General features: G+C 43.3%; 1 protein-coding gene across 2 annotated transcripts in view; it reads right to left on the bottom strand.

Moving 5' to 3' along the window:
• P2RY2 (purinergic receptor P2Y2) overlaps positions 1-9,030 on the bottom strand; it is a 38,779-nt gene extending 29,749 nt beyond the window's left edge. For both annotated transcript variants that reach the window (XR_016280285.1, XM_089513037.1), the window contains exon 1: positions 8,721-9,030. The gene's annotated coding sequence lies outside the window, so the exon portion shown is untranslated. The remainder of the gene's footprint in view (positions 1-8,720) is intronic.
• Between the last annotated feature and the right edge of the window lie 5,168 nt (positions 9,031-14,198).

Below are 14,198 nucleotides of genomic sequence, written 5' to 3'. Positions count from 1 at the left end.
CCAGAAAAGGTCCATTTTAATCGCTTTCTTAAAAGCTTCTAGAGTAGTGATCAGTTTGATCTCTACCGGTAAAGCATTCCATAGTTTAGGGGCCATGACAGTAAATGCTTGGTGGGAAGTTGTTGGGGGAGCTTTGAGTGTGAGTTCCTGCATGGCAGAATGGGATTGGACTGGATGGACCTTCCAACTTACAACTCTAGAATTCCATAGTTTGGCCCTGCTGGGTGGGGGACCACAACTGAAGAAAGAGGGCTGAAGGGCAGGATATAAATACCTAAATAAATAAATAAAGAGGATGTTCTTAGGATATCACAGAGTTGCCAGGCCAGCTGCATCTCCTTCCCTGAGATTTCAGGGCCAAGACCTGAATCCCTGTGATGTTATAAGTGGATCCCTGTGATGTCATAAGGCGTATCCCTTTGTGATGTCATAAGGGATGGGTTCTTATGATGTCACAGAGGTAGGGGAGGCAAGGCCTAGGAAGTAGTCTGGAACAGCTGATGGCGTGACTGTTTGTGGGAATGGACATGAGGCTCATGGGCCAAGAATTTGGATAAAACATGGTGTAGTGGTTTGAGTGCTGGACTAAGCCCCCAGTATTTGGAAGAGTGCTCAGCCATGAAAATCCACTGGGTGACCTCATAGAATCAGAGGGGTCATTCACACTTACTTTGTTGAATGAATAGATTTATATCTCCACACCGATTCAGAATCAATTCAGAATCCATTTGGTGTTCCCACTACGTTTACCACAATCAAATCTCTCCGTGCCATTTTCATAGAATCATAGAGTTGGAAGAGACCGCAAGGGACATCCAGTCCAACCCCCTGCCATGCAGGAAATCCAAATGAAAGCATCCCCAACAGATGGCCATCTAGCCTCTGCTTAAAGACCTCCAAGGAAGGAGACTCCACTACACTCCGAGGGAGTGTGTTCCACTGTCGAACAGCCCTTACTGTCAGGAAGTTCTTCCTAATGTTGGGGTGGAATCTCTTTAGCCCTGTTGCTGTTCACATTTGCCAACATGTTGATGTAAAATGGAGGTGTCTCCATTTCCTGTAATGATGCAGTGCAATCAGAATTTATTCAGTTGCAAGGTCACACTACTAAAGATGTGGATCATTGCAGCTCTTTAAAAAAGAACCACTAAGGGGCCCTGTGCCAAATGCACCGGTTTAAGTAGGCTTTTCAGTCCCCTGAGTGCAGTCAGGGCAAGTATGAACTTCACGGAAATAAACCAGTTCCACACCAGTTTATTTCCATAGTTCAATGGGGTCAGAGAATCCTAGAGTTGGAAGAGACCCCAAGGGCCATCCAATCCAACCCATTCTGCCATGCAGGATTTCCATCCAGCCTCTGTTTAAAAACCTCCAAAGAAGGAGACTCCACCACTCTCTGAGGCAGTGCCTTTCGCTGTCATACAACTTGTACCTTTTGTAAGTCATTCTCTCTCAGCTTCAGAGTGCTAAACTTCCTCTGAAGAAATCTTGTCCTACAATAGGCTCACCATAAGTGAGAGGTGATTTGAAGGAGACACCCAGCATGGTATAGTGCTTTGAGTGTTGGACTAGGACTCCAGGAGACCAGAGTTCAAATCCCCATTGAACCATGGAAACATTAGCCTCAGAAGAAGGTCTTTGATTAAATCATGGCAAGAACACCCTATGATAGGGTCACCATAAGTCAGCTGGAAGCCACATAACAACAAAGTTATACCCTCCAGTATTTCACAGGTGACCAAGCAACATCTGAGTGTGGTCAAGATGGCAAAAATTATTATTGAGGAAAAATACATGAGCTTGGAAAATCTGCAGCAGTTTGCTTTTGACTGAGCCTTCTGGGAAGGGAAAGATACTGTCCCTTCTTCTCCTCTCCCTCCTGCTGAGTTTATTGAGTGCAAGCAATGTTTGCATTCTGAACTCAGTTTGCAGCAATTGAAGTGAACTGAGGACAAAGGCGGGAAGTGGGAGAAGGAGAGAAAAATTGGGGCTTAAAAAAACAGCTGGAAAATGGGACAGCAAAGGATTAATTGGGATTGTCCCTGGCAAACTGGGATAGTTGAAAGGTATGCAGAGTATGCGATAGATCAATAACACCAAGTCCGGCAAATGAGGAAAATATAGATACACATATTTTTCAAGGCAGTAAGATTCCTGAAAGGAGGACAAGGCACAGCAAAATGTAGGTCATTCAAGAAAAATATAGGATGTTACCAAATAAAAGCAAAAAACACCCATATAAATGTAAATTCATGCTTCTCAGTCGTGCTCGAAAAGGAGGACACTTTGAAATTCTTCCTAGACAGAAGGTTGAAATGTAGGACATGTCCTGGAAAAGGAGGATGTCTGGTCACCTGTCTTCATGGTTGCAGATAGGACTTTCCCCCAGTTTCACCTGGAGAAGCAGAGGTCTCCACTAGGGAAAGCAGAGCTGCCCTTCCCCACCAGCTATTGGCATGGCAGCTCAATAGCCAGGATATTTACGGGCAGTGAAAGAGCACAGCAGTTATTTGTAGGAGCTACGTCAAGTCTGGAAAACACACTTTTAAATCTAGACATGTGAATACTTTGCAGGAGCAATGTCCAGTCTGGAAAATACACTTTCCAAATTGAGACATAACTGAGTTTCAAAGTAAGCAAGGGCAGCATCTGCACTGCGGCATTAATGCAGTTTGATACCGCTATAATCGCCATGGTTCAGTGCTATGGGATTATGGAGTTTGTAGTTTTGTGAGATAGTTAGCCTTCTTCCTCAAAGAGCTCTGGCACCACAACAAACTACAAATCCCAGGATTCCTGAGGATGAAGCCATGACAGAGTGGTGCCAAACTGCATTAATTCTGCAATGTGGCGGCACTTCCATCATAGAATCATAGAATCGTAGAGTTGGAAGAGACCACTAAGGCCATCCAGTCCAACCCCCTGCCATGCAGGAAATCCAAATCAAAGCGTCCCTGACAGATGGCCATCCAGCCTCTGTTTAAAGACCTCCAAGGAAGGAGACTCTATCACCTTCCGAGGAAGTGCATTCCACTGTCGAACAGCCCTTACTGTCAGGAAGTTCCTCCTAATGTTCAGGTGGAATCTCTTTTCCTGTAGCTTGCATCCATTGTTCCGGGTCCTGTTCTCTGGAGCAGCAGAAAACAAGCTTGCTCCCTCTTCAACATGACATCCTTTCAAATATTTAAACAGGGCTATCATATCACCTCTTAACCTTCTTTTCTCCAGGCTAAACATCCCCAGCTCCCTAAGTCGTTCCTCATAGGGCATGGTTTCCAGACCCTTCACCATTTTTGTCGCCCTCCTTTGGACACGCTCCAGTTTCTCAATGTCCTTTCTGAATTGTGGTGCCCAGAACTGGACACAATATTCTAGGTGGGGCCTGACCAAAGCAGAATACAGTGGCACTATTACTTCTCTTGATCTAGACACTATACTTCTATTGATGCAGCCTAAAATTGCATTCGCCTTTTTAGCTGCCGCATCACACTGTTCACTCATGTTCAACTTGTGGTCTACTTGGACTCCTAGATCCCTTTCACACATAGTTTCATTCAGCCAGGTGTCACCCATCCTATATCTGTGCATTTTATTTTTCCGCCCTAAGTGCAATACCTTACATTTCTCCGTGTTGAATTTCATTTTGTTAGCTTTGGCCCAGCTTTCTAGTCTATTCAGGTCATTTTGAATCTTGATCCTGTCCTCTGGGGTATAAGCTATTCCTCCTAATTTGGTGTCATCTCCAAATTTGATAAGTATGCTCCCAATTCTGTCATCCAGGTCAATCTTTCTTCACCAAAACATGAGCTTTTCTTGTAAATCATACCAATGCTAATATGTTGTTGTTGTTAGGAAAGAACAGGCATTTAAAGGCTTTCCCCTTTTTCAGTATTTGGAAGCTGAAGGGAGCTGTTCCTTCTCTTTTTTAAGGATTGAAGTTGCCTTTCCATTCTGGAAGAGGGGACCATTTCCTTTGTTAATGTCCTTCATCAGGCTATTTTGCATTAAAGAGTCTAAGCTCCTGAGACTATAATATGGAGCTGCAAGACAGGATGTAGATAAATACTACTACTACTACTAATAATAATACTAATAATAATCCCACTTTCCCTCCAAAAATGGGACTCAGAGAGCAAATTCAAAGAGCAATGCCACTGAAAACATCCAAAAAGTGCACCTAAATAATTAGAAACATCCTGCCTTGCAGCTCCAGTTGTGACAGTCTCAAGGGCTGAGGCAACTTCTGCTTAGGCCACTGAATGTAAATCAGCCTGATGTAGGAAATTAACAAAAATAAATGCTCCCTCCTCCAGGATGTAAAGGCAACTTCAATCCTTAAAAAAAGAAGAACTAACAGCCCCCTTTAACTTTTAAAATACTGAAAGCGAGGAAAGCCTTTAAATTCCTGCTCTTTCCTTATCTTTGCAGAGTTAACAAGAACTCAGCTCAGTTCCTGTGAATATCCTCATTTTATGGACACATCCTTTGCCTCTCCTGGCCTTTCACCATGAGATCAACTCTGACTAAACAGTGAGAAGCAGAATTTTAAAGAAGAAAGTGCCACTCATGTCTTGCCATGCATTTCCTGGCACTGCACCAATGCCCGGCTAATTCACACCTCACCAAAGAAACCTAACTTTGTTTAAAGAGAAATAAAATAAAAGACAGACTTTAGGTTGGCCCAGTGGGTGCATCAAAATGAACAGAAGGTGCGTCTGTCTCCGATATGTGCCCAGTGTGCCAAATGGGTGCATCTGACTCTGACATGATTCTAGGGAATCATACAAACTCAAGTGTAAAATCTTCCAACTGTTTTTATTAAAGAGCTATTCTCTGTGCTTACAAGTTGCCAGTGCGGACTAAATTTGTTCCCAATAACTGCACCTCATGTGCACCACCTGTTCCTATTTTGCTTCCGCAGCATACTTTCGTCGCAAACAGCCTTGCAACTGGATCCGACTATTTTGCTAGCCCAGAACACAGAAGAGAGATCCGTCCCCAAAAAGGGTACTGTTTTGGAAGCAAACTGATGCATGCCATTACAAAGATGCCCATTTATCTGCATTTCTTAGAGGTGGCTGGGATGAAGGAGATGGTATACATTGGGCTTGACAGTTCAAATCGGTGTTGCTATACCTCAGAGGAATTAAATTTGGCTACATATCAGGAAGGCAATGGCAAACCTCCTCTGAACAAATCTTACCAAGAAAACCCCGTGATAGGTTTGCTTTAGGGGTGCCATGGATCAGGTTCGATTTCTGACTCAGCTATATAAACCCAGTGGGTAACCCTAGGCAAGTGACATACTCTCAGTCTCAGAGGAAAGCAATGGCAAACTCCTCTGAATAATTCTTGCCAAGAAAACCCCATCATAGATTTGCCATAGGGTCGCCATGGGTGGGAACGACTTGGAAGACACACAGCAACAGCAAACAAAGGTATCTCTAGTTTTATGATAGGCAAACAAGTGTACTTGCTTTAAATTCCTTCTGTCAGAGGCTGGAGAGTACACAAACCACCCATTAACTGTGGATTGTGCATCGGGACGGATGCATATAATAGCTTGTGACAATTCTGTGAGGAATGGCTTCCATGCCATGATGTACTACTCTGGCATCTGTAGTGCAAAGAAACAATTTGGCATCAAGTAATAATAGTGTTGAACCTTTTGGAAAATGTGTGGATTCGTGCATGTTCAAACTCTTAGTGTTTTCTAAAATTATTCCTGCATTTGCATACAGAACATTTCACAGATGATAACTGAGACCCGTGTGGCCAAGCAGCACCATAGCAATGCTGTGAAACTGCTATGGTCAAAAGGACAACAAAATATTAATGAGGAAAAACAGTCAAGGTAGTAGATGTTATAGCAGTTTACTTTTGCCTGATCCTACTGGGAAGGGAAAGAGTCCACCTCCTTTTCTCTGTGCTGAGTTAATAGAGTACAAACTCCTTTTGCATTCTGAATTCAGTTTTTAGCAATTGAAAGGAGCTGAGGGCGAAGGGGGAGAGGAGAGGGAAACTGGGACATTTTTAAAGCTATTGAAAAAGTGGAACGACAGAGGATCAATACTGTCCCTGTCAAATTGGGATAGTGGAAGGGTTTGCATTTGAGTTTTATAGTCTCCATTTTTTAAGACTTCCTAAAACTATGGATGCATCTACACTGCAGAAATAATCCAGTTTGGCACTGCTTTAACTGCCATAGCTCAATGCTATGGAATTATGGGAACTGTAGTTTTTGTTTTTTGGGGGGGTTTTTGGAGACATTTAGCCTTCTCTGTCAGAGAGCTCTGGTGTCACAACAAATTCCCAGGATTCCATAGCATTGAGCCATGGCAGTTAAAGCAATGTCAACCTGGATTATTTGTACAGTGCGGATGCAGCCCCTGAGCAAGCTGCAGTGTATTTAAGATTAAAAGTATAAAAGATACTGAGACAATTACAACCAGAAAAACCCAGTAAAGAAGAAACAACAGCTCCTCAAAAAACAAGTTTCAGAAACTGACATCTCTTCTGAGACTAAACCAAGACATGATAACAGAAACTACAGTATATCTTCCATAAAAGGATTTCTCCCCAAGTTTGTTATTGTACTCTCAACAGTTCCAATGAGATAAGAAGAGAGTGACGAGTTGAAGGACTTTTTAGATGTATTTCCCCCATAAACATATGTACAGAAGAACACATCTTAACCCATGACCACATGATATTGAATTTGGAACCTGAGTTCCAATTCAGTCAAGTAAGAAATTACTTTGACAGCCCTGGTAAATCAATATGCATCTATCTTGCTAGCCTACCTTACAGAGTTGTTTTGAATAATGGCAAGATAAGAGGCTCTGAGCACTTTGGCAGGGAAAAAGCCAAGTTGCATAAATATATATACCAATAGCCAGGGTTTACTGATGTTTACTCTGAAGCATACAAAACAATCTGCGTTAACTTCTCTAGGGTAAATGCAATAACTCTGAAATGACTTTACAGTGCAAAATTGTATTCCAAAAATGTTGCAGGGAACCAAGCAGCTTTTGAGCATGCATCTACTGTGCGACTTTGAAAGCCCAATGTGTAAGCATGTAACTTCAAAGGAAAAAGAAAAAAGATCCAAAATGCTCAAGGTCACAGTTTGACGTATGTGGATCTGGGTGCAAATCCCCCTCAGCACAGTGCGGCATACTTTTGAATAAGTATGCACTAGGCTGTCATTCTTTCCACAAATCCTCTCCCATGGGGACAACTGTCTTCTGGGGGTAATTCTATTGTGGTGGTAGCGGTGGTGTGCCTTCAAGTTGTTTCCAACTTATGGCGACACTAAGGCAAACCTATCACAGGGTTTTCTTGCAAAGATGTGTTTAGAGGGGGTTTGCCTTTGCCATCCTCTGAATCAGAAAGTGTGACTTGCCCAAGGTCACCCAGTGGGTTTTTACATGGCTGAGCTGGGATTTGAACCCTGGTCTCCAGAGTTATAGTCTAACATTCGAACTGCTATACCTCACTTGGCTTTCTAATTCTGTTGTTGAGTGCTTGCCAAGTAGTTTCTGACTTATGGCGACCCTAAGGCAAACATATCCTGGAGTTTTCTTGGCAAGATTTGTTCAGAGGAGATCTGCCATCGCCATCCTCTGAGGCTGAGAGAGCGAGACTGGCCCAGGGTCACACAGTGGGTTTCCATGGCCAAGCCAGGATTCGAACCCTGGTCCTCAGAGTCCTAGTCCAATGCTCAGACCACTACACCATGCTGGCTCTTCTGTGTCCAAGATGCTTGAGGGTACCAATCATCTTCAGCCAGCATAATGGGAACTGTAGTCCAAGATACCCGAAGGTTTGGGAAGGCATTCACACACACACACACACACACACACACACACACACACACAGGTACACACTCACACTTGTGTTGCCAAGTGAAATAAGGAACGGTGCTCCCAATGGCTGTGCAAAAGAGGGAATTTCAGCTGGCGTTACATGACAAATTCCCTCTTCTACACAATCCCTTCTCCTACACAATTCTGAAAGTGTCTCCTCCTGTCCTGCATTTCACCTGGCAACCTGAACTCACACTCCCCAGTTATTCACACTGTTTATCTCATCTCCCGCAAACTTCGGGCAGGTCACAGCTTATTTATGAGCATGAAAGTTAACCAGCCTAAAAATAGAACCGGAGTGCCTGCAAGATAGAAATCTTGATCAGATTTGCTATGGCAAACCAGGGGCAGAATTAAAAAGAAATGGTGGGGAGGGAGATCTCCCATAGACAGGATAGGGGTGTGTGACATTTTTTCTGATGCACAATGTTGGTGTGTTACTATGAGACTCACAGAACTTTTACAAAGCCACGAAACATGCATCTGAGGAAGCAGTCTACTGAAGCTCATGCTACCAGTTTCTTTCTTTCAATTAGTCTCAAAGGGACTGCTAGATCTTTTTGCATACGTAGAACTTGCACAGCATATCCGATTGCTGGAGTTTAATCTCTGGAACTATGCCATGGACGATGTGCAGCAGTGCGCCAGCACATGTTGCACAAGATGTTCAGCAACCACAGAGGGCCACACATACACACACAACTTACGCATTTCAGATTTCCTGGGCAGTTTCTCACATTTAATCTCTGGAATGATGCCCTGGAGTATGTGCAGCAATGCGCCGGCACATGTTGTGCAAGAGGTTCAGCAACCTGTTACGCACAGAGACACGGTCACAGATACACAACTTACAGTTTTCAGATATTCCTGAGCAGTTTCTCACGTCACATGCTTCTCGTCCCTGTCCATGTTCACTGGGTGGAAGAAGCCAATGATTCTGACAGCTGAAAAGTCCATGGGTTTCCTCTCCAAAGCATTTCCCTTGGTTCCTGTCCTGGAGAACAACACAACTATTGCAACAAGAGAGGAGGAGAAAGAAGAAGAGGAGGAGGAGGAGGAGAAAGAGGAGGAGGTATCCTGGGAGTAGCTTGGAAGCAGTCCTGCCCAGACTGGCCCCTGGCTGGGTGGAAATGAGCCATTGCAGCTGTCCTGCCTGCTTCACGCCCTCCTTGCACCAAATCCTGAGGGCTGAAAGGGAGAGGAGCATAAGAAAACACCCACAGCCCCTCCCCAGCTGGGTAGAAAGGCCATGCCCACACCAACCTTCCCCTGTTCAGTGTGGCCAAAGCGACACCCAGTTGTCACCAACTGTCAGAGCAATAGGAAACGGCTCTGGGCCAACTCACAACTAGGCTCAGAGGAAGCCGTTTCCTAAGCCAGGTCTTGTCTTTTGTTTTCCCTTGTGCCAGGCTGCCTCAACACAAGAAAAGAGCAAACAGTTTAAGAGCTTTTTAGATGCATGCATTCCTCAAGAAATCTGGGAGTCCTGATGAAAAATCTGTACTTAGGACAAAAGTCTACTTCGCTATTGGGAGAGCAGCCTCTGTCTAGAAAAGATCCTAAAATGTGAAGATGTAAGAATTCCCATACCTGGGATCAAACATTGATAAAAATGGGGATTGCAGTCAGGAAATCAGAAGAAGATTAAGAATGGGGAGGGCGGCTATGAAAGAACTGGAAAAGATCCTAAAATGCAAATATATACAACTGAGCACAAACATTAGAATCATACAAGCCATTGTATTCCCACTTACCATGGAGGGATGTGAGAGTTGGACAGTTAAGAAAGAAGATAGGAAGAAAATCTATTCATTTGAGATGTGGTGCTGGAGAAGAGTGCTGAGGATCCCATGGACAGCCAAAAGGACAAACAAATGGGTCCTAGAGTAGATCAAGCCAGAAACCTCCCGAAGCCAAGATGACCAAACTGAGGCTGTGGTACTTCGGACACATCATGAAAAGGAAGGACTTATTGGAAAAGACAATAATGCTGGGAAAGGTGGAAGGAAGTAGAAAGAGAGGAAGGCCACATGCTAGATGGATGGACTCTGTTAAGGGTATGAATTTGCAGGACTTAAGCAAAGCAGTGAAGGACAGGCAGTCTTGGAAAGGTCTCATCCACAGGGTCACCACAAACTGAGTTCGACTCGAAGATGGTTAACAACAATAGCAAACAAAAAAATTCAAAAGAAAACATACGTACAGAAAAATACATCTTAACCCACCCATGATATTCAACTCGGAACCTCTGAGTTCCAGTCAAGCAGGAAATCATTTGAATAGTCCTGGCAAATCAGTATGCATCTGTCTTGCCAGCCTACCTCACAGGGTTGTTTTGAAGGTGCAATGTGGCAATAATGGCCTGATAAGTTGCTCTGAACAATTTGGCAGGGAAAAAGCTAAGTTGCATAACTATACTAACAACCAGGGTTTATTGATGTTTACTCAGAAGTATATGATATAAATTCAGAAGACAATGATATACTTTAACTTCTCTACAATGAAGCCTCTAGTCTTGCTAGCCTACTTGACAGGGTTGCTTTGAGGGCTGTTGTTGTTACCGCATGTGCATCCAAGTCATGTCTGACTTATGGTGAGCCTAAGGCAAATCTATCACAGGGTTTTCTTGGCATGTTTCTTCAGAGGTTTGCCATTGCCTTCCTCTGAAGCTGAGAGAATGTGACTCACCTGGGATTCAAACCCTGCTGTCCAGAGTCCTAGTCCAACACTCACAGCACAACACCAGGCTGACTCCTTGTTTTTAGGGTGTAATTGGGCAATAATGGCCTGATTCGTTGCTCTAAGCAATTTGGCAGTGAAAAGGCTAAGCTGCATAACTATGCCAACAGCCAGGGTTTATGTTTGTTCAGATGTATACAGACAATTTATTTATTTACCTGCCTATTTTATTGCACTTTCTCCCAAAATAGGATACACAACAATCAATTTTAACTTCTCTAGCATGAATGCAAGGATTTGGAAATGACTTTATAGGGCAAAAATATGCTCCAAAAACATTGCAAAGAAACAAACAAGCAGCTTCACTTATCTACCACTTCATACTGAACTAACAGTGTCTAAGCGGTTTACAACTGTAAGCTAATTGCCCCCAACAAGCTGGGTACTCATTTTAGCCACCCCCTCGGAAGGATGCAAGCCTGAGTCGAGCTTGAGCCCTTTTGCTGATATTGAACTCGCAACCTTATGGTTTTGAGTGAGTGGCTGCAGTACAGGCATTTAACCACTGCACCGCCAAGAAACTTGTCATCACTCATCTGCTATGCCATTTGATGGGATTCTGGGATTTGTTGTTTTGTGAGATATATAGCCTTAGAATCATGGAATCATAGAATCCTAGAGTTGGAAGAGACTCCAACAGTCATCCAGTCCAACCCCTTCTGCCATGCAGGAACTCACAATCAAAGCACCCCTGCCAGACAGCCATCCAGCCTCTGTTTAGAAACCTCCAAGGATGGAGATGCCATCACTCTCCAAGGGAGTGGGTTCCACTGTCAAATAGCTCTTACTGTCAGGAAGTTCTTCCTAATGTTTTCTTGGAGTTTGCATCCATTGCTCTGAGTCCTGTTCTCTGGAGCAGCAGACCTTGCTCCATTCTTAACGTGACATCCCTTCAAAACAGAGCTGTCAGAGAACTCTAGTGCCACAACAAACTACAAATCCCAGAATTCCATAGGATGGAGCCATCACACAGTTTAAGCAGTGTTGAACTGCATCAATACTGCAGTGTGGCAGCAGCCTCTGTGGCCTCAGAAAATAAGGCCACAGAGGGAAAACAAACTCAGACTGAATCCAGAGAAAACAGAAGTACTGGTGATAGGTTCCCCAGGTCTGGGGAAGGAAATTTATCCACCTGTCCTGAATGGGGTCACACTTCCCCTGAAGGATGAAGTTCGCAGTTTAGGAGTACTTCTGGACTCATCTCTGCAGTTGACATCTCAAGTAGATGCGACGGTCAGAAGTGCTTGCTATCAACTTCGGTTGATACACCAACTGCAACCCTACCTGGGCCAAAGGGACCTTGAAAACGTGGTACATGCTCTGGTAACCTCACCATTAGATTTCTGTAATGTGCTCTACATGGGGCTACCCTTGTACCAAGTCCGGAAGCTTCAGTTAATACAAAATATGGCAGCCAGATTGGTCACTGGTGCATCCAGGTTTGACCATATAACACCTATTTTGAAAGATCTTCACTGGCTGCCTATTCGCTTCCGAGCGCAATACAAGGCGTTGGTTATTGCCTATAAAGCCCTACATGGCTTGGGCCCTAGTTACTTGAGGGACCGCACCTCCCCATATAATCCGCCCCGCACACTCAGAACGACCGGGAAGAATTTACTGGAAACATCATCTTCCAAATATGTCTCCTCATCTCAAAAGGCCTTTACAATAATGACCCCAAGGTTGTGGAATAGTCTTCCTGACGAACTCCGTCTCACGACCCCCTTGGAAACATTTAAAAAGAGACTTAAAACCATGCTCTTTCACCAAGCTTTCCCCCCTGAGGAGTGATAACCAATATGCCCTGTCTGACAACAGTATTCTGCCCTTGCCCCTGGATGTTTGATGGTTTGATAAGCTATTGATGTTATATTTATTCTTTGTATTTTATAAGATTGTTGTATGTATTCTGATTTTAGTAGCCTATAATCCCGCTTCGATCCATCGGGAGAGGCGGGAAAACACAATTATTATTATTATTATTATTACCTCTTAATTAATTAATGGTAACAGTTGCGACATAAAGAACTAGCAAAATTAAAATGATACCTTTGAACTACAATATCATGTGCATAGAATAAATATGTTTGCATATACATAGTTTTGTGTAGTTAAAGTGAAGGTTTAGTCAAATGTGATGATTTTAAGGAATTTTTTTAAAATAACACATTTTTTTTAAAAAACTTTTTGAAATTTTAAATTTTGAAAATTAAAACAACAACAACAACAACACTGAAAACTCTTCTTTCTCCTCCCACTGAGTATTGCTCCATTCATACCATTTCTTCTTCCGCTGGGCTCCTGCAGTTTAAAGGGATGCAGGTGGACATCACAACCCGTTTCTGCCCAAAGGCAAATGTTTGGGGGACAGTGGTGTCAAACCCCTTTGGGTGTCACCAGGTGCATCCAGCATTCCCCGAATGATGCCCCTGGCCAAGCAATAAAGGGAGGCAATTATTCAGTAGGTTTTGTTGGTACTACCTGGAGAATTCATCCCTATTATATTTGACATAAGAATTCAACAATCAAAATGTAGAAGAGAGAGGGAGAAAGAGAAAGGCGACGTATTCCCCAAGCTCTTTAGGTGGAATGCAAGGATATTCTGCAAAGAAATCATAGCAGTCTTGCCACAACTATTTTTTTCTTCATTTTATAAACATTAAAACGTTAATATTTTATACACAGTTTAAAACTATACAATAAAGGTCTCAATTATGTATTATTATAACGAGAGAGAGAGAAAGTTTGTTATTCTGAGATGTCAATAAAAACAGACAAAATTGTTGGAATGGGCATCTTTCGGGAATGCTTTAGTTGCAGTATGGCTGAGAGAGCCCTTGGGGTCTCTTGCAGCTCTAAAGCATTTTATGGTTCTTGTATTTACAGAGTTCATGGGAGCATTTTCTTTGTGCTTTCTTGTCACGTCCCTGGTCTCAGTGGGCAAGATTATTTCAAAGCTAAGTTTACATTAGCGAAGGAAAGAAATGCACATTTCAGTCTTGTCGGTCAGTGAACTTGGTGTCTTGAATACGTCTTGGCGACTATTATTATGGGCCTTTGACCCTGATTTCTGGCAAATCTCTGCTAGTGTTTTCTTGGCCAGATTTCTTCAGAGGAAGTTTGTCATCGCCCTTCTTCTGTGACTAAGGGAATGGGACTTGCCCAGGGTCACCAAGTGGGTTTCCATAGTTCACCAGGATTTGAACTCTGGGCTCTTAGAGTCCTAGCCTGACACTCAGACTCCACGACTCCACAATGTCCGCTTCTCATCCATTCAGACTTACATGCAGGTTTTTTTTCTTAGATGTACTAAACAACCATGATGGTTTGATACAACTTTGTGCACCATGGCTCACTCCTATGGCTTTCTGGCATTGTAGTTTGGTGTGGGGTTGAGAGGACTCTCTGCTACAGAGGCCTTGGGTCAGGGAAATGTTACAATGGTATCAAATTGCTCTAAAATTATTTCCCTCACTCCTAGTTTTACACACGGCTCTGATAAAATGCATCTTCCCAGAAGGTAGTGCACACTCCTTATTTGAAAGTTTGTAAAAAGAGCTGGGACAGCAGAGGAAACAATATTTCTGT

The sequence above is a fragment of the Sceloporus occidentalis genome, unplaced genomic scaffold, assembly GCF_023333645.1.
Source record: "Sceloporus occidentalis isolate IW3139 unplaced genomic scaffold, rSceOcc1.0.p SCAF_2, whole genome shotgun sequence".
Classification (NCBI taxonomy): Eukaryota; Metazoa; Chordata; class Lepidosauria; order Squamata; family Phrynosomatidae; genus Sceloporus; species Sceloporus occidentalis.
Note: the sequence above shows the minus strand (reverse complement) of the source record. Positions and strands in the feature narration are given on the sequence as shown.